The following is a 20,088-nucleotide window of genomic DNA, read 5'->3' on the forward strand; positions in this document are numbered from 1 at the left end:
GATTTAGGCTCATCCATACTTAAGGTTTTTATGCACCATTGAACTGATATACAGTGGTATCAAAACTGAGAAAAGAAAAGACCTTTGATTTACTTGCATATGGCACCTCAGTGAACTTTGTAAAATGTATTTACAAATCTTTAATCAGGCAGTGGTGGAATCAAAAGTCATCTGCTAAGAAGGAATCATGATTTCTACAAAGATTTTAACATTTTCTATGGACCTTGTCATCTGAGCATATCTTAAGCAACAACTATAAGTGCGAAAACAGCATATAAGGAAAAGGATGCATTGGCCAGGATTCGAACCTGGGTAAACTGCTTGGAAGGCAGCTATGCTCACCACTATACCACCAATGCTTGAGCTCTTTTCGATTGCATATAGTGGCCAATATGGAAATCACAACAACTGTTTGAAAGATATTTATAGCCTGCGCTGTAGCACCATTGGTGGAAGATATTCAAACAAAATTGGCAAATTGCATGACATTCACAATTCAAGATTTAGGCTTATCCATACTTAAGGTTTTTATGCACCATTGAACTGATATACAGTGGTATCAAAACTGAGAAAAGAAAAGACCTTCGATTTACTTGCATATGGCACCTCAGTGAACTTTGTAAAATGTATTTACAAATCTTTAATCAGGCAGTGGTGGAATCAAAAGTCATCTGCTAAGAAGGAATCATGATTTCTACAAAGATTTTAACATTTTCTATGGACCTTGTCATCTGAGCATATCTTAAGCAACAACTATAAGTGCGAAAACAGCACATAAGGAAAAGGATGCAGTGGCCGGGAATCGAACCCGAGTCAATTGCTTGGAAGGCAGCTATGCTCACCACTATACCACCAATGCTTGAGCCCTTTTTCGATGCATATAGTGGCCAATATGGAAATAACAACAACTGTTTGAAAGATATTTATAGCCTGCGCTGTAGCACCATTCGTGGAAGATATTCAAACAAAATTGGCAAATTGCATGACATTCACAATTCAAGATTTAGGCTCATCCATACTTAAGGTTTTTATGCACCATTGAACTGATATACAGTGGTATAAAAACTGAGAATAGAAAAGACCTTCGTTTTACTTGCATATGGCACCTCAGTGAACTTTGTAAAATGTATTTACAAATCTTTAATCAGGCAGTGGTGGAATCAAAAGTCATCTGCTAAGAATTAATCATGATTTCTACAAAGATTTTAACATTTTCTATGGACCTTGTCATCTGAGCATATCTTAAGCAACAACTATAAGTGCGAAAACAGCACATAAGGAAAAGGATGCATTGGCCGGGAATCGAACCCGGGTCAACAGCTTGGAAGGCAGCTATGCTCACCACTATACCACCAATGCTTGAGCTCTTTTCAAATGCATATAGTGGCCAATATGGAAATCACAACAACTGTTTGAAAGATATTTATAGCCTGCGCTGTAGCACCATTGGTGGAAGATATTCAAACAAAATTGGCAAATTGCATGACATTCACAATTCAAGATTTAGGCTTATCCATACTTAAGGTTTTTATGCACCATTGAACTGATATACAGTGGTATCAAAACTGAGAAAAGAAAAGACCTTCGATTTACTTGCATATGGCACCTCAGTGAACTTTGTAAAATGTATTTACAAATCTTTAATCAGGCAGTGGTGGAATCAAAAGTCATCTGCTAAGAAGGAATCATGATTTCTACAAAGATTTTAACATTTTCTATGGACCTTGTCATCTGAGCATATCTTAAGCAACAACTATAAGTGCGAAAACAGCACATAAGGAAAAGGATGCAGTGGCCGTGAATCGAACCCGAGTCAACTGCTTGGAAGGCAGCTATGCTCACCACTATGCCACCAATGCTTGAGTGCTTTTTCAATGCATATAGTGGCCAATATGGAAATCACAACAACTGTTTGAAAGATATTTATAGCCTGCGCTGTAGCACCATTGGTGGAAGATATTCAAACAAAATTGGCAAATTGCATGACATTCACAATTCAAGATTTAGGCTCATCCATACTTAAGGTTTTTATGCACCATTGAACTGATATACAGTGGTATAAAAACTGAGAATAGAAAAGACCTTCGTTTTACTTGCATATGGCACCTCAGTGAACTGTGTAAAATGTATTTACAAATCTTTAAGTCATCTGCTAAGAAGGAATCATGATTTCTACAAAGATTTTAACATTTTCTATGGACCTTGTCATCTGAGCATATCTTAAGCAACAACTATAAGTGCGAAAACAGCACATAAGGAAAAGGATGCATTGGCCGGGAATCGAACCCGGGTCAACAGCTTGGAAGGCAGCTATGCTCACCACTATACCACCAATGCTTGAGCTCTTTTCAAATGCATATAGTGGCCAATATGGAAATCACAACAACTGTTTGAAAGATATTTATAGCCTGCGCTGTAGCACCATTGGTGGAAGATATTCAAACAAAATTGGCAAATTGCATGACATTCACAATTCAAGATTTAGGCTTATCCATACTTAAGGTTTTTATGCACCATTGAACTGATATACAGTGGTATCAAAACTGAGAAAAGAAAAGACCTTCGATTTACTTGCATATGGCACCTCAGTGAACTTTGTAAAATGTATTTACAAATCTTTAATCAGGCAGTGGTGGAATCAAAAGTCATCTGCTAAGAAGGAATCATGATTTCTACAAAGATTTTAACATTTTCTATGGACCTTGTCATCTGAGCATATCTTAAGCAACAACTATAAGTGCGAAAACAGCACATAAGGAAAAGGATGCATTGGCCGGGAATCGAACCCGAGTCAACTGCTTAGAAGGAAGCTATGCTCACCACTATGCCACCAATGCTTGAGCACTTTTCAAATGCATATAGTGGCCAATATGGAAATCACAACAACTGTTTGAAAGATATTTATAGCCTGCGCTGTAGCACCATTGGTGGAAGATATTCAAACAAAATTGGCAAATTGCATGACATTCACAATTCAAGATTTAGGCTCATCCATACTTAAGGTTTTTATGCACCATTGAACTGATATACAGTGGTATAAAAACTGAGAATAGAAAAGACCTTCGTTTTACTTGCATATGGCACCTCAGTGAACTGTGTAAAATGTATTTACAAATCTTTAAGTCATCTGCTAAGAAGGAATCATGATTTCTACAAAGATTTTAACATTTTCTATGGACCTTGTCATCTGAGCATATCTTAAGCAACAACTATAAGTGCGAAAACAGCACATAAGGAAAATGATGCATTGGCCGGGAATCGAACCCGGGTCAACAGCTTAGAAGGCAGCTATGCTCACCACTATACCACCAATGCTTGAGCTCTTTTCAAATGCATATAGTGGCCAATATGGAAATCACAACAACTGTTTGAAAGATATTCATAGCCTGCGCTGTAGCACCATTGGTGGAAGATATTCAAACAAAATTGGCAAATTGCATGACATTCACAATTCAAGATTTAGGCTTATCCATACTTAAGGTTTTTATGCACCATTGAACTGATATACAGTGGTATCAAAACTGAGAAAAGAAAAGACCTTTGATTTACTTGCATATGGCACCTCAGTGAACTTTGTAAAATGTATTTACAAATCTTTAATCAGGCAGTGGTGGAATCAAAACTCATCTGCTAAGAAGGAATCATGATTTCTACAAAGATTTTAACATTTTCTAAGGACCTTGTCATCTGAGCATATCTTAAGCAACAACTATAAGTGCGAAAACAGCACATAAGGAAAAGGATGCATTGGCCGGGAATCGAACCCAGGTCAACTGCTTGGAAGGCAGCTATGCGCACCACTATACCACCAATGCTGGAGAACTTTTCAAATGCATATAGTGGCCAATATGGAAATCACAACAACTGTTTGAAAGATATTTATAGCCTGCGCTGTAGCACCATTGGTGGAAGATATTCAAACAAAATTGGCAAATTGCATGACATTCACAATTCAAGATTTAGGCTCATCCATACTTAAGGTTTTTATGCACCATTGAACTGATATACAGTGGTATCAAAACTGAGAAAAGAAAAGACCTTCGATTTACTTGCATATGGCACCTCAGTGAACTTTGTAAAATGTATTTACAAATCTTTAATCAGGCAGTGGTGGAATCAAAAGTCATCTGCTAAGAAGGAATCATGATTTCTACAAAGATTTTAACATTTTCTATGGACCTTGTCATCTGAGCATATCTTAAGCAACAACTATAAGTGCGAAAACAGCACATAAGGAAAAGGATGCATTGGCCGGGAATCGAACCCGAGTCAACTGCTTAGAAGGAAGCTATGCTCACCACTATGCCACCAATGCTTGAGCACTTTTCAAATGCATATAGTGGCCAATATGGAAAGCACAACAACTGTTTGAAAGATTTTTATAGCCTGCGCTGTAGCACCATTGGTGGTAGATATTCAAACAAAATTGGCAAATTGCATGACATTCACAATTCAAGATTTAGGCTCATCCATACTTAAGGTTTTTATGCACCATTGAACTGATATACAGTGGTATCAAAACTGAGAAAAGAAAAGACCTTTGATTTACTTGCATATGGCACCTCAGTGAACTTTGTAAAATGTATTTACAAATCTTTAATCAGGCAGTGGTGGAATCAAAAGTCATCTGCTAAGAAGGAATCATGATTTCTACAAAGATTTTAACATTTTCTATGGACCTTGTCATCTGAGCATATCTTAAGCAACAACTATAAGTGCGAAAACAGCATATAAGGAAAAGGATGCATTGGCCAGGATTCGAACCTGGGTCAACTGCTTGGAAGGCAGCTATGCTCACCACTATACCACCAATGCTTGAGCTCTTTTCGATTGCATATAGTGGCCAATATGGAAATCACAACAACTGTTTGAAAGATATTTATAGCCTGCGCTGTAGCACCATTGGTGGAAGATATTCAAACAAAATTGGCAAATTGCATGACATTCACAATTCAAGATTTAGGCTTATCCATACTTAAGGTTTTTATGCACCATTGAACTGATATACAGTGGTATCAAAACTGAGAAAAGAAAAGACCTTCGATTTACTTGCATATGGCACCTCAGTGAACTTTGTAAAATGTATTTACAAATCTTTAATCAGGCAGTGGTGGAATCAAAAGTCATCTGCTAAGAAGGAATCATGATTTCTACAAAGATTTTAACATTTTCTATGGACCTTGTCATCTGAGCATATCTTAAGCAACAACTATAAGTGCGAAAACAGCACATAAGGAAAAGGATGCAGTGGCCGGGAATCGAACCCGAGTCAATTGCTTGGAAGGCAGCTATGCTCACCACTATACCACCAATGCTTGAGCCCTTTTTCGATGCATATAGTGGCCAATATGGAAATCACAACAACTGTTTGAAAGATATTTATAGCCTGCGCTGTAGCACCATTCGTGGAAGATATTCAAACAAAATTGGCAAATTGCATGACATTCACAATTCAAGATTTAGGCTCATCCATACTTAAGGTTTTTATGCACCATTGAACTGATATACAGTGGTATAAAAACTGAGAATAGAAAAGACCTTCGTTTTACTTGCATATGGCACCTCAGTGAACTTTGTAAAATGTATTTACAAATCTTTAATCAGGCAGTGGTGGAATCAAAAGTCATCTGCTAAGAATTAATCATGATTTCTACAAAGATTTTAACATTTTCTATGGACCTTGTCATCTGAGCATATCTTAAGCAACAACTATAAGTGCGAAAACAGCACATAAGGAAAAGGATGCAGTGGCCGTGAATCGAACCCGAGTCAACTGCTTGGAAGGCAGCTATGCTCACCACTATGCCACCAATGCTTGAGCGCTTTTTCAATGCATATAGTGGCCAATATGGAAATCACAACAACTGTTTGAAAGATATTTATAGCCTGCGCTGTAGCACCATTGGTGGAAGATATTCAAACAAAATTGGCAAATTGCATGACATTCACAATTCAAGATTTAGGCTCATCCATACTTAAGGTTTTTATGCACCATTGAACTGATATACAGTGGTATAAAAACTGAGAATAGAAAAGACCTTCGTTTTACTTGCATATGGCACCTCAGTGAACTGTGTAAAATGTATTTACAAATCTTTAAGTCATCTGCTAAGAAGGAATCATGATTTCTACAAAGATTTTAACATTTTCTATGGACCTTGTCATCTGAGCATATCTTAAGCAACAACTATAAGTGCGAAAACAGCACATAAGGAAAAGGATGCATTGGCCGGGAATCGAACCCGGGTCAACAGCTTGGAAGGCAGCTATGCTCACCACTATACCACCAATGCTTGAGCTCTTTTCAAATGCATATAGTGGCCAATATGGAAATCACAACAACTGTTTGAAAGATATTTATAGCCTGCGCTGTAGCACCATTGGTGGAAGATATTCAAACAAAATTGGCAAATTGCATGACATTCACAATTCAAGATTTAGGCTTATCCATACTTAAGGTTTTTATGCACCATTGAACTGATATACAGTGGTATCAAAACTGAGAAAAGAAAAGACCTTCGATTTACTTGCATATGGCACCTCAGTGAACTTTGTAAAATGTATTTACAAATCTTTAATCAGGCAGTGGTGGAATCAAAAGTCATCTGCTAAGAAGGAATCATGATTTCTACAAAGATTTTAACATTTTCTATGGACCTTGTCATCTGAGCATATCTTAAGCAACAACTATAAGTGCGAAAACAGCACATAAGGAAAAGGATGCATTGGCCGGGAATCGAACCCGAGTCAACTGCTTAGAAGGAAGCTATGCTCACCACTATGCCACCAATGCTTGAGCACTTTTCAAATGCATATAGTGGCCAATATGGAAATCACAACAACTGTTTGAAAGATATTTATAGCCTGCGCTGTAGCACCATTGGTGGAAGATATTCAAACAAAATTGGCAAATTGCATGACATTCACAATTCAAGATTTAGGCTCATCCATACTTAAGGTTTTTATGCACCATTGAACTGATATACAGTGGTATAAAAACTGAGAATAGAAAAGACCTTCGTTTTACTTGCATATGGCACCTCAGTGAACTGTGTAAAATGTATTTACAAATCTTTAAGTCATCTGCTAAGAAGGAATCATGATTTCTACAAAGATTTTAACATTTTCTATGGACCTTGTCATCTGAGCATATCTTAAGCAACAACTATAAGTGCGAAAACAGCACATAAGGAAAATGATGCATTGGCCGGGAATCGAACCCGGGTCAACAGCTTAGAAGGCAGCTATGCTCACCACTATACCACCAATGCTTGAGCTCTTTTCAAATGCATATAGTGGCCAATATGGAAATCACAACAACTGTTTGAAAGATATTCATAGCCTGCGCTGTAGCACCATTGGTGGAAGATATTCAAACAAAATTGGCAAATTGCATGACATTCACAATTCAAGATTTAGGCTTATCCATACTTAAGGTTTTTATGCACCATTGAACTGATATACAGTGGTATCAAAACTGAGAAAAGAAAAGACCTTTGATTTACTTGCATATGGCACCTCAGTGAACTTTGTAAAATGTATTTACAAATCTTTAATCAGGCAGTGGTGGAATCAAAACTCATCTGCTAAGAAGGAATCATGATTTCTACAAAGATTTTAACATTTTCTAAGGACCTTGTCATCTGAGCATATCTTAAGCAACAACTATAAGTGCGAAAACAGCACATAAGGAAAAGGATGCATTGGCCGGAAATCGAACCCAGGTCAACTGCTTGGAAGGCAGCTATGCGCACCACTATACCACCAATGCTGGAGAACTTTTCAAATGCATATAGTGGCCAATATGGAAATCACAACAACTGTTTGAAAGATATTTATAGCCTGCGCTGTAGCACCATTGGTGGAAGATATTCAAACAAAATTGGCAAATTGCATGACATTCACAATTCAAGATTTAGGCTCATCCATACTTAAGGTTTTTATGCACCATTGAACTGATATACAGTGGTATCAAAACTGAGAAAAGAAAAGACCTTCGATTTACTTGCATATGGCACCTCAGTGAACTTTGTAAAATGTATTTACAAATCTTTAATCAGGCAGTGGTGGAATCAAAAGTCATCTGCTAAGAAGGAATCATGATTTCTACAAAGATTTTAACATTTTCTATGGACCTTGTCATCTGAGCATATCTTAAGCAACAACTATAAGTGCGAAAACAGCACATAAGGAAAAGGATGCATTGGCCGGGAATCGAACCCGAGTCAACTGCTTAGAAGGAAGCTATGCTCACCACTATGCCACCAATGCTTGAGCACTTTTCAAATGCATATAGTGGCCAATATGGAAAGCACAACAACTGTTTGAAAGATTTTTATAGCCTGCGCTGTAGCACCATTGGTGGTAGATATTCAAACAAAATTGGCAAATTGCATGACATTCACAATTCAAGATTTAGGCTCATCCATACTTAAGGTTTTTATGCACCATTGAACTGATATACAGTGGTATCAAAACTGAGAAAAGAAAAGACCTTTGATTTACTTGCATATGGCACCTCAGTGAACTTTGTAAAATGTATTTACAAATCTTTAATCAGGCAGTGGTGGAATCAAAAGTCATCTGCTAAGAAGGAATCATGATTTCTACAAAGATTTTAACATTTTCTATGGACCTTGTCATCTGAGCATATCTTAAGCAACAACTATAAGTGCGAAAACAGCATATAAGGAAAAGGATGCATTGGCCAGGATTCGAACCTGGGTCAACTGCTTGGAAGGCAGCTATGCTCACCACTATACCACCAATGCTTGAGCTCTTTTCGATTGCATATAGTGGCCAATATGGAAATCACAACAACTGTTTGAAAGATATTTATAGCCTGCGCTGTAGCACCATTGGTGGAAGATATTCAAACAAAATTGGCAAATTGCATGACATTCACAATTCAAGATTTAGGCTTATCCATACTTAAGGTTTTTATGCACCATTGAACTGATATACAGTGGTATCAAAACTGAGAAAAGAAAAGACCTTCGATTTACTTGCATATGGCACCTCAGTGAACTTTGTAAAATGTATTTACAAATCTTTAATCAGGCAGTGGTGGAATCAAAAGTCATCTGCTAAGAAGGAATCATGATTTCTACAAAGATTTTAACATTTTCTATGGACCTTGTCATCTGAGCATATCTTAAGCAACAACTATAAGTGCGAAAACAGCACATAAGGAAAAGGATGCAGTGGCCGGGAATCGAACCCGAGTCAATTGCTTGGAAGGCAGCTATGCTCACCACTATACCACCAATGCTTGAGCCCTTTTTCGATGCATATAGTGGCCAATATGGAAATCACAACAACTGTTTGAAAGATATTTATAGCCTGCGCTGTAGCACCATTCGTGGAAGATATTCAAACAAAATTGGCAAATTGCATGACATTCACAATTCAAGATTTAGGCTCATCCATACTTAAGGTTTTTATGCACCATTGAACTGATATACAGTGGTATAAAAACTGAGAATAGAAAAGACCTTCGTTTTACTTGCATATGGCACCTCAGTGAACTTTGTAAAATGTATTTACAAATCTTTAATCAGGCAGTGGTGGAATCAAAAGTCATCTGCTAAGAATTAATCATGATTTCTACAAAGATTTTAACATTTTCTATGGACCTTGTCATCTGAGCATATCTTAAGCAACAACTATAAGTGCGAAAACAGCACATAAGGAAAAGGATGCATTGGCCGGGAATCGAACCCGGGTCAACAGCTTGGAAGGCAGCTATGCTCACCACTATACCACCAATGCTTGAGCTCTTTTCAAATGCATATAGTGGCCAATATGGAAATCACAACAACTGTTTGAAAGATATTTATAGCCTGCGCTGTAGCACCATTGGTGGAAGATATTCAAACAAAATTGGCAAATTGCATGACATTCACAATTCAAGATTTAGGCTTATCCATACTTAAGGTTTTTATGCACCATTGAACTGATATACAGTGGTATCAAAACTGAGAAAAGAAAAGACCTTCGATTTACTTGCATATGGCACCTCAGTGAACTTTGTAAAATGTATTTACAAATCTTTAATCAGGCAGTGGTGGAATCAAAAGTCATCTGCTAAGAAGGAATCATGATTTCTACAAAGATTTTAACATTTTCTATGGACCTTGTCATCTGAGCATATCTTAAGCAACAACTATAAGTGCGAAAACAGCACATAAGGAAAAGGATGCATTGGCCGTGAATCGAACCCGAGTCAACTGCTTGGAAGGCAGCTATGCTCACCACTATGCCACCAATGCTTGAGCGCTTTTTCAATGCATATAGTGGCCAATATGGAAATCACAACAACTGTTTGAAAGATATTTATAGCCTGCGCTGTAGCACCATTGGTGGAAGATATTCAAACAAAATTGGCAAATTGCATGACATTCACAATTCAAGATTTAGGCTCATCCATACTTAAGGTTTTTATGCACCATTGAACTGATATACAGTGGTAAAAAAACTGAGAATAGAAAAGACCTTCGTTTTACTTGCATATGGCACCTCAGTGAACTGTGTAAAATGTATTTACAAATCTTTAAGTCATCTGCTAAGAAGGAATCATGATTTCTACAAAGATTTTAACATTTTCTATGGACCTTGTCATCTGAGCATATCTTAAGCAACAACTATAAGTGCGAAAACAGCACATAAGGAAAAGTATGCATTGGCCGGGAATCGAACCCGGGTCAACAGCTTGGAAGGCAGCTATGCTCACCACTATACCACCAATGCTTGAGCTCTTTTCATATGCATATAGTGGCCAATATGGAAATCACAACAACTGTTTGAAAGATATTTATAGCCTGCGCTGTAGCACCATTGGTGGAAGATATTCAAACAAAATTGGCAAATTGCATGACATTCACAATTCAAGATTTAGGCTCATCCATACTTAAGGTTTTTATGCACCATTGAACTGATATACAGTGGTATCAAAACTGAGAAAAGAAAAGACCTTTGATTTACTTGCATATGGCACCTCAGTGAACTTTGTAAAATGTATTTACAAATCTTTAATCAGGCAGTGGTGGAATCAAAAGTCATCTGCTAAGAAGGAATCATGATTTCTACAAAGATTTTAACATTTTCTAAGGACCTTGTCATCTGAGCATATCTTAAGCAACAACTATAAGTGCGAAAACAGCACATAAGGAAAAGGATGCATTGGCCGGGAATCGAACCCAGGTCAACTGCTTGGAAGGCAGCTATGCGCACCACTATACCACCAATGCTGGAGAACTTTTCAAATGCATATAGTGGCCAATATGGAAATCACAACAACTGTTTGAAAGATATTTATAGCCTGCGCTGTAGCACCATTGGTGGAAGATATTCAAACAAAATTGGCAAATTGCATGACATTCACAATTCAAGATTTAGGCTCATCCATACTTAAGGTTTTTATGCACCATTGAACTGATATACAGTGGTATCAAAACTGAGAAAAGAAAAGACCTTCGATTTAATTGCATATGGCACCTCAGTGAATTTTGTAAAATGTATTTACAAATCTTTAATCAGGCAGTGGTGGAATCAAAAGTCATCTGCTAAGAATGAATCATGATTTCTACAAAGATTTTAACATTTTCTATGGACCTTGTCATCTGAGCATATCTTAAGCAACAACTATAAGTGCGAAAACAGCACATAAGGAAAAGGATGCATTGGCCGGGAATCGAACCCGAGTCAACTGCTTAGAAGGAAGCTATGCTCACCACTATGCCACCAATGCTTGAGCACTTTTCAAATGCATATAGTGGCCAATATGTAAATCACAACAACTGTTTGAAAGATTTTTATAGCCTGCGCTGTAGCACCATTGGTGGTAGATATTCAAACAAAATTGGCAAATTGCATGACATTCACAATTTAAGATTTAGGCTCATCCATACTTAAGGTTTTTATGCACCATTGAACTGATATACAGTGGTATCAAAACTGAGAAAAGAAAAGACCTTTGATTTACTTGCATATGGCACCTCAGTGAACTTTGTAAAATGTATTTACAAATCTTTAATCAGGCAGTGGTGGAATCAAAAGTCATCTGCTAAGAAGGAATCATGATTTCTACAAAGATTTTAACATTTTCTATGGACCTTGTCATCTGAGCATATCTTAAGCAACAACTATAAGTGCGAAAACAGCCCATAAGGAAAAGGATGCATTGGCCGGGAATCGAACCCGGGTCAACTGCTTGGAAAGCAGCTATGCTCACCACTATACCACCAATGCTTGAGCTCTTTTCGATTGCATATAGTGGCCAATATGGAAATCACAACAACTGTTTGAAAGATATTTATAGCCTGCGCTGTAGCACCATTGGTGGAAGATATTCAAACAAAATTGGCAAATTGCATGACATTCACAATTCAAGATTTAGGCTCATCCATACTTAAGGTTTTTATGCACCATTGAACTGATATACAGTGGTATAAAAACTGAGAATAGAAAAGACCTTCGTTTTACTTGCATATGGCACCTCAGTGAACTGTGTAAAATGTATTTACAAATCTTTAAGTCATCTGCTAAGAAGGAATCATGATTTCTACAAAGATTTTAACATTTTCTATGGACCTTGTCATCTGAGCATATCTTAAGCAACAACTATAAGTGCGAAAACAGCACATAAGGAAAATTATGCATTGGCCGGGAATCGAACCCGGGTCAACAGCTTGGAAGGCAGCTATGCTCACCACTATACCACCAATGCTTGAGCTCTTTTCAAATGCATATAGTGGCCAATATGGAAATCACAACAACTGTTTGAAAGATATTTATAGCCTGCGCTGTAGCACCATTGGTGGAAGATATTCAAACAAAATTGGCAAATTGCATGACATTCACAATTCAAGATTTAGGCTCATCCATACTTAAGGTTTTTATGCACCATTGAACTGATATACAGTGGTATCAAAACTGAGAAAAGAAAAGACCTTCGATTTACTTGCATATGGCACCTCAGTGAACTTTGTAAAATGTATTTACAAATCTTTAATCAGGCAGTGGTGGAATCAAAAGTCATCTGCTAAGAAGGAATCATGATTTCTACAAAGATTTTAACATTTTCTATGGACCTTGTCATCTGAGCATATCTTAAGCAACAACTATAAGTGCGAAAACAGCACATAAGGAAAAGGATGCATTGGCCGGGAATCAAACCCGGGTCAACTGCTTGGCAGGCAGCTATGCTCACCACTATACCACCAATGCTTGAGCTCTTTTCGAATGCATATAATGGCCAATATGGAAATCACAACAACTGTTTGAAAGATATTTATAGCCTGCGCTGTAGCACCATTGGTGGAAGATATTCAAACAAAATTGGAAAATTGCATGACATTCACAATTCAAGATTTAGGCTCATCCATACTTAAGGTTTTTATGCACCATTGAACTGATATACAGTGGTATCAAAACTGAGAAAAGAAAAGACCTTTGATTTACTTGCATATGGCACCTCAGTGAACTTTGTAAAATGTATTTACAAATCTTTAATCAGGCAGTGGTGGAATCAAAAGTCATCTGCTAAGAAGGAATCATGATTTCTACAAAGATTTTAACATTTTCTAAGGACCTTGTCATCTGAGCATATCTTAAGCAACAACTATAAGTGCGAAAACAGCACATAAGGAAAAGGATGCATTGGCCGGGAATCGAACCTGGGTCAACTGCTTGGAAGGCAGCTATGCGCACCACTATACCACCAATGCTGGAGAACTTTTCAACTGCATATAGTGGCCAATATGGAAATCACAACAACTGTTTGAAAGATATTTATAGCCTGCGCTGTAGCACCATTGGTGGAAGATATTCAAACAAAATTGGCAAATTGCATGACATTCACAATTCAAGATTTAGGCTCATCCATACTTAAGGTTTTTATGCACCATTGAACTGATATACAGTGGTATCAAAACTGAGAAAAGAAAAGACCTTCGATTTACTTGCATATGGCACCTCAGTGAACTTTGTAAAATGTATTTACAAATCTTTAATCAGGCAGTGGTGGAATCAAAAGTCATCTGCTAAGAAGGAATCATGATTTCTACAAAGATTTTAACATTTTCTAAGGACCTTGTCATCTGAGCATATCTTAAGCAACAACTATAAGTGGGAAAACAACACATAAGGAAAAGGATGCATTGGCCGGGAATCGAACCTGGGTCAACTGCTTGGAAGGCAGCTATGCGCACCACTATACCACCAATGCTGGAGAACTTTTCAACTGCATATAGTGGCCAATATGGAAATCACAACAACTGTTTGAAAGATATTTATAGCCTGCGCTGTAGCACCATTGGTGGAAGATATTCAAACAAAATTGGCAAATTGCATGACATTCACAATTCAAGATTTAGGCTCATCCATACTTAAGGTTTTTATGCACCATTGAACTGATATACAGTGGTATCAAAACTGAGAAAAGAAAAGACCTTCGATTTACTTGCATATGGCACCTCAGTGAACTTTGTAAAATGTATTTACAAATCTTTAATCAGGCAGTGGTGGAATCAAAAGTCATCTGCTAAGAAGGAATCATGATTTCTACAAAGATTTTAACATTTTCTATGGACCTTGTCATCTGAGCATATCTTAAGCAACAACTATAAGTGCGAAAACAGCACATAAGGAAAAGGATGCATTGGCCGGGAATCGAACCCGAGTCAATTGCTTGGAAGGCAGCTATGCTCACCACTATACCACCAATGCTTGAGCCCTTTTTCGATGCATATAGTGGCCAATATGGAAATCACAACAACTGTTTGAAAGATATTTATAGCCTGCGCTGTAGCACCATTCGTGGAAGATATTCAAACAAAATTGGCAAATTGCATGACATTCACAATTCAAGATTTAGGCTCATCCATACTTAAGGTTTTTATGCACCATTGAACTGATATACAGTGGTATAAAAACTGAGAATAGAAAAGACCTTCGTTTTACTTGCATATGGCACCTCAGTGAACTTTGTAAAATGTATTTACAAATCTTTAATCAGGCAGTGGTGGAATCAAAAGTCATCTGCTAAGAATTAATCATGATTTCTACAAAGATTTTAACATTTTCTATGGACCTTGTCATCTGAGCATATCTTAATCAACAACTATAAGTGCGAAAACAGCACATAAGGAAAAGGATGCATTGGCCGGGAATCGAACCCGGGTCAACAGCTTGGAAGGCAGCTATGCTCACCACTATACCACCAATGCTTGAGCTCTTTTCAAATGCATATAGTGGCCAATATGGAAATCACAACAACTGTTTGAAAGATATTTATAGCCTGCGCTGTAGCACCATTGGTGGAAGATATTCAAACAAAATTGGCAAATTGCATGACATTCACAATTCAAGATTTAGGCTTATCCATACTTAAGGTTTTTATGCACCATTGAACTGATATACAGTGGTATCAAAACTGAGAAAAGAAAAGACCTTCGATTTACTTGCATATGGCACCTCAGTGAACTTTGTAAAATGTATTTACAAATCTTTAATCAGGCAGTGGTGGAATCAAAAGTCATCTGCTAAGAAGGAATCATGATTTCTACAAAGATTTTAACATTTTCTATGGACCTTGTCATCTGAGCATATCTTAAGCAACAACTATAAGTGCGAAAACAGCACATAAGGAAAAGGATGCATTCGCCGTGAATCGAACCCGAGTCAACTGCTTGGAAGGCAGCTATGCTCACCACTATGCCACCAATGCTTGAGCGCTTTTTCAATGCATATAGTGGCCAATATGGAAATCACAACAACTGTTTGAAAGATATTTATAGCCTGCGCTGTAGCACCATTGGTGGAAGATATTCAAACAAAATTGGCAAATTGCATGACATTCACAATTCAAGATTTAGGCTCATCCATACTTAAGGTTTTTATGCACCATTGAACTGATATACAGTGGTATAAAAACTGAGAATAGAAAAGACCTTCGTTTTACTTGCATATGGCACCTCAGTGAACTGTGTAAAATGTATTTACAAATCTTTAAGTCATCTGCTAAGAAGGAATCATGATTTCTACAAAGATTTTAACATTTTCTATGGACCTTGTCATCTGAGCATATCTTAAGCAACAACTATAAGTGCGAAAACAGCACATAAGGAAAAGGATGCATTGGCCGGGAATCGAACCCGGGTCAACAGCTTGGAAGGCAGTTATGCTCACCACTATACCACCAATGCTTGAGCTCTTTTCAAATGCATATAGTGGCCAATATGGAAATCACAACAACTGTTTGAAAGATATTTATAGCCTGCGCTGTAGCACCATTGGTGGAAGATATTCAAACAAAATTGGCAAATTGCATGACATTCACAATTCAAGATTTAGGCTTATCCATACTTAAGGTTTTTATGCACCATTGAACTGATATACAGTGGTATCAAAACTGAGAAAAGAAAAGACCTTCGATTTACTTGCATATGGCACCTCAGTGAACTTTGTAAAATGTATTTACAAATCTTTAATCAGGCAGTGGTGGAATCAAAAGTCATCTGCTAAGAAGGAATCATGATTTCTACAAAGATTTTAACATTTTCTATGGACCTTGTCATCTGAGCATATCTTAAGCAACAACTATAAGTGCGAAAACAGCACATAAGGAAAAGGATGCATTGGCCGGGAATCGAACCCGAGTCAACTGCTTAGAAGGAAGCTATGCTCACCACTATGCCACCAATGCTTGAGCACTTTTCAAATGCATATAGTGGCCAATATGGAAATCACAACAACTGTTTGAAAGATTTTTATAGCCTGCGCTATAGCACCATTGGTGGTAGATATTCAAACAAAATTGGCAAATTGCATGACATTCACAATTTAAGATTTAGGCTCATCCATACTTAAGGTTTTTATGCACCATTGAACTGATATACAGTGGTATCAAAACTGAGAAAAGAAAAGACCTTTGATTTACTTGCATATGGCACCTCAGTGAACTTTGTAAAATGTATTTACAAATCTTTAATCAGGCAGTGGTGGAATCAAAAGTCATCTGCTAAGAAGGAATCATGATTTCTACAAAGATTTTAACATTTTCTATGGACCTTGTCATCTGAGCATATCTTAAGCAACAACTATAAGTGCGAAAACAGCACATAAGGAAAAGGATGCATTGGCCGGAAATCGAACCCGGGTCAACAGCTTGGAAGGCAGCTATGCTCACCACTATACCACCAATGCTTGAGCTCTTTTCAAATGCATATAGTGGCCAATATGGAAATCACAACAACTGTTTGAAAGATATTTATAGCCTGCGCTGTAGCACCATTGGTGGAAGATATTCAAACAAAATTGGCAAATTGCATGACATTCACAATTCAAGATTTAGGCTTATCCATACTTAAGGTTTTTATGCACCATTGAACTGATATACAGTGGTATCAAAACTGAGAAAAGAAAAGACCTTCGATTTACTTGCATATGGCACCTCAGTGAACTTTGTAAAATGTATTTACAAATCTTTAATCAGGCAGTGGTGGAATCAAAAGTCATCTGCTAAGAAGGAATCATGATTTCTACAAAGATTTTAACATTTTCTATGGACCTTGTCATCTGAGCATATCTTAAGCAACAACTATAAGTGCGAAAACAGCACATAAGGAAAAGGATGCATTCGCCGTGAATCGAACCCGAGTCAACTGCTTGGAAGGCAGCTATGCTCACCACTATGCCACCAATGCTTGAGCGCTTTTTCAATGCATATAGTGGCCAATATGGAAATCACAACAACTGTTTGAAAGATATTTATAGCCTGCGCTGTAGCACCATTGGTGGAAGATATTCAAACAAAATTGGCAAATTGCATGACATTCACAATTCAAGATTTAGGCTCATCCATACTTAAGGTTTTTATGCACCATTGAACTGATATACAGTGGTATAAAAACTGAGAATAGAAAAGACCTTCGTTTTACTTGCATATGGCACCTCAGTGAACTGTGTAAAATGTATTTACAAATCTTTAAGTCATCTGCTAAGAAGGAATCATGATTTCTACAAAGATTTTAACATTTTCTATGGACCTTGTCATCTGAGCATATCTTAAGCAACAACTATAAGTGCGAAAACAGCACATAAGGAAAATGATGCATTGGCCGGGAATCGAACCCGGGTTAACAGGTTGGAAGGCAGCTATGCTCACCACTATACCACCAATGCTTGAGCTCTTTTCAAATGCATATAGTGGCCAATATGGAAATCACAACAACTGTTTGAAAGATATTTATAGCCTGCGCTGTAGCACCATTGGTGGAAGATATTCAAACAAAATTGGCAAATTGCATGACATTCACAATTCAAGATTTAGGCTCATCCATACTTAAGGTTTTTATGCACCATTGAACTGATATACAGTGGTATCAAAACTGAGAAAAGAAAAGACCTTCGATTTACTTGCATATGGCACCTCAGTGAACTTTGTAAAATGTATTTACAAATCTTTAATCAGGCAGTGGTGGAATCAAAAGTCATCTGCTAAGAAGGAATCATGATTTCTACAAAGATTTTAACATTTTCTATGGACCTTGTCATCTGAGCATATCTTAAGCAACAACTATAAGTGCGAAAACAGCACATAAGGAAAAGGATGCATTGGCCGGGAATCGAACCCGGGTCAACTGCTTGGCAGGCAGCTATGCTCACCACTATACCACCAATGCTTGAGCTCTTTTCGAATGCATATAATGGCCAATATGGAAATCACAACAACTGTTTGAAAGATATTTATAGCCTGCGCTGTAGCACCATTGGTGGAAGATATTCAAACAAAATTGGCAAATTGCATGACATTCACAATTCAAGATTTAGGCTCATCCATACTTAAGGTTTTTATGCACCATTGAACTGATATACAGTGGTATCAAAACTGAGAAAAGAAAAGACCTTTGATTTACTTGCATATGGCACCTCAGTGAACTTTGTAAAATGTATTTACAAATCTTTAATCAGGCAGTGGTGGAATCAAAAGTCATCTGCTAAGAAGGAATCATGATTTCTACAAAGATTTTAACATTTTCTAAGGACCTTGTCATCTGAGCATATCTTAAGCAACAACTATAAGTGCGAAAACAGCACATAAGGAAAAGGATGCATTGGCCGGGAATCAAACCCGGGTCAACTGCTTGGAAGGCAGCTATGCGCACCACTATACCACCAATGCTGGAGAACTTTTCAAATGCATATAGTGGCCAATATGGAAATCACAACAACTGTTTGAAAGATATTTATAGCCTGCGCTGTAGCACCATTGGTGGAAGATATTCAAACAGAATTGGCAAATTGCATGACATTCACAATTCAAGATTTAGGCTCATCCATACTTAAGGTTTTTATGCACCATTGAACTGATATACAGTGGTATCAAAACTGAGAAAAGAAAAGACCTTCGATTTACTTGCATATGGCACCTCAGTGAACTTTGTAAAATGTATTTACAAATCTTTAATCAGGCAGTGGTGGAATCAAAAGTCATCTGCTAAGAAGGAATCATGATTTCTACAAAGATTTTAACATTTTCTATGGACCTTGTCATCTGAGCATATCTTAAGCAACAACTATAAGTGCGAAAACAACACATAAGGAAAAGGATGCATTGGCCGGGAATCGAACCCGAGTCAACTGCTTAGAAGGAAGCTATGCTCGCCACTATGCCACCAATGCTTGAGCACTTTTCAAATGCATATAGTGGCCAATATGGAAAGCACAACAACTGTTTGAAAGATTTTTATAGCCTGCGCTGTAGCACCATTGGTGGTAGATATTCAAACAAAATTGGCAAATTGCATGACATTCACAATTCAAGATTTAGGCTCATCCATACTTAAGGTTTTTATGCACCATTGAACTGATATACAGTGGTATCAAAACTGAGAAAAGAAAAGACCTTCGATTTACTTGCATATGGCACCTCAGTGAATTTTGTAAAATGTATTTACAAATCTTTAATCAGGCAGTGGTGGAATCAAAAGTCATCTGCTAAGAAGGAATCATGATTTCTACAAAGATTTTAACATTTTCTATGGACCTTGTCATCTGAGCATATCTTAAGCAACAACTATAAGTGCG

The 20,088-nt window shown here is 37.4% G+C and overlaps 18 non-coding genes across 18 annotated transcripts; all 18 read right to left on the bottom strand.

Annotated features, from left to right (window-relative positions):
- Window positions 1-287: 287 nt before the first annotated feature.
- On the bottom strand, window positions 288-359 carry TRNAG-UCC (transfer RNA glycine (anticodon UCC)). The gene has a single exon. It is a non-coding gene; the product is annotated as a tRNA-Gly (tRNA).
- Window positions 360-1,287: 928 nt separating this feature from the next.
- On the bottom strand, window positions 1,288-1,359 carry TRNAG-UCC (transfer RNA glycine (anticodon UCC)). Its single transcript has one exon. It is a non-coding gene; the product is annotated as a tRNA-Gly (tRNA).
- Window positions 1,360-2,265: 906 nt separating this feature from the next.
- Window positions 2,266-2,337, bottom strand: TRNAG-UCC (transfer RNA glycine (anticodon UCC)). Its single transcript has one exon. It is a non-coding gene; the product is annotated as a tRNA-Gly (tRNA).
- Window positions 2,338-3,243: 906 nt separating this feature from the next.
- TRNAR-UCU (transfer RNA arginine (anticodon UCU)) lies at window positions 3,244-3,315 on the bottom strand. The gene has a single exon. It is a non-coding gene; the product is annotated as a tRNA-Arg (tRNA).
- Window positions 3,316-3,743: 428 nt separating this feature from the next.
- On the bottom strand, window positions 3,744-3,815 carry TRNAG-UCC (transfer RNA glycine (anticodon UCC)). Its single transcript has one exon. It is a non-coding gene; the product is annotated as a tRNA-Gly (tRNA).
- A 928-nt stretch (window positions 3,816-4,743) lies between these two features.
- On the bottom strand, window positions 4,744-4,815 carry TRNAG-UCC (transfer RNA glycine (anticodon UCC)). The gene has a single exon. It is a non-coding gene; the product is annotated as a tRNA-Gly (tRNA).
- A 1,406-nt stretch (window positions 4,816-6,221) lies between these two features.
- TRNAG-UCC (transfer RNA glycine (anticodon UCC)) lies at window positions 6,222-6,293 on the bottom strand. Its single transcript has one exon. It is a non-coding gene; the product is annotated as a tRNA-Gly (tRNA).
- Window positions 6,294-7,199: 906 nt separating this feature from the next.
- TRNAR-UCU (transfer RNA arginine (anticodon UCU)) lies at window positions 7,200-7,271 on the bottom strand. The gene has a single exon. It is a non-coding gene; the product is annotated as a tRNA-Arg (tRNA).
- A 1,428-nt stretch (window positions 7,272-8,699) lies between these two features.
- On the bottom strand, window positions 8,700-8,771 carry TRNAG-UCC (transfer RNA glycine (anticodon UCC)). Its single transcript has one exon. It is a non-coding gene; the product is annotated as a tRNA-Gly (tRNA).
- Window positions 8,772-9,699: 928 nt separating this feature from the next.
- TRNAG-UCC (transfer RNA glycine (anticodon UCC)) lies at window positions 9,700-9,771 on the bottom strand. The gene has a single exon. It is a non-coding gene; the product is annotated as a tRNA-Gly (tRNA).
- Window positions 9,772-10,677: 906 nt separating this feature from the next.
- On the bottom strand, window positions 10,678-10,749 carry TRNAG-UCC (transfer RNA glycine (anticodon UCC)). Its single transcript has one exon. It is a non-coding gene; the product is annotated as a tRNA-Gly (tRNA).
- Window positions 10,750-11,177: 428 nt separating this feature from the next.
- TRNAG-UCC (transfer RNA glycine (anticodon UCC)) lies at window positions 11,178-11,249 on the bottom strand. The gene has a single exon. It is a non-coding gene; the product is annotated as a tRNA-Gly (tRNA).
- Window positions 11,250-12,177: 928 nt separating this feature from the next.
- Window positions 12,178-12,249, bottom strand: TRNAG-UCC (transfer RNA glycine (anticodon UCC)). The gene has a single exon. It is a non-coding gene; the product is annotated as a tRNA-Gly (tRNA).
- A 406-nt stretch (window positions 12,250-12,655) lies between these two features.
- On the bottom strand, window positions 12,656-12,727 carry TRNAG-UCC (transfer RNA glycine (anticodon UCC)). Its single transcript has one exon. It is a non-coding gene; the product is annotated as a tRNA-Gly (tRNA).
- Window positions 12,728-13,155: 428 nt separating this feature from the next.
- On the bottom strand, window positions 13,156-13,227 carry TRNAG-GCC (transfer RNA glycine (anticodon GCC)). The gene has a single exon. It is a non-coding gene; the product is annotated as a tRNA-Gly (tRNA).
- Window positions 13,228-15,155: 1,928 nt separating this feature from the next.
- On the bottom strand, window positions 15,156-15,227 carry TRNAG-UCC (transfer RNA glycine (anticodon UCC)). The gene has a single exon. It is a non-coding gene; the product is annotated as a tRNA-Gly (tRNA).
- Window positions 15,228-16,133: 906 nt separating this feature from the next.
- On the bottom strand, window positions 16,134-16,205 carry TRNAG-UCC (transfer RNA glycine (anticodon UCC)). The gene has a single exon. It is a non-coding gene; the product is annotated as a tRNA-Gly (tRNA).
- Window positions 16,206-18,611: 2,406 nt separating this feature from the next.
- Window positions 18,612-18,683, bottom strand: TRNAG-GCC (transfer RNA glycine (anticodon GCC)). The gene has a single exon. It is a non-coding gene; the product is annotated as a tRNA-Gly (tRNA).
- Window positions 18,684-20,088: the final 1,405 nt, after the last annotated feature.

This window comes from Pseudophryne corroboree, chromosome 4 (assembly GCF_028390025.1).
Source record: "Pseudophryne corroboree isolate aPseCor3 chromosome 4, aPseCor3.hap2, whole genome shotgun sequence".
Classification (NCBI taxonomy): Eukaryota; Metazoa; Chordata; class Amphibia; order Anura; family Myobatrachidae; genus Pseudophryne; species Pseudophryne corroboree.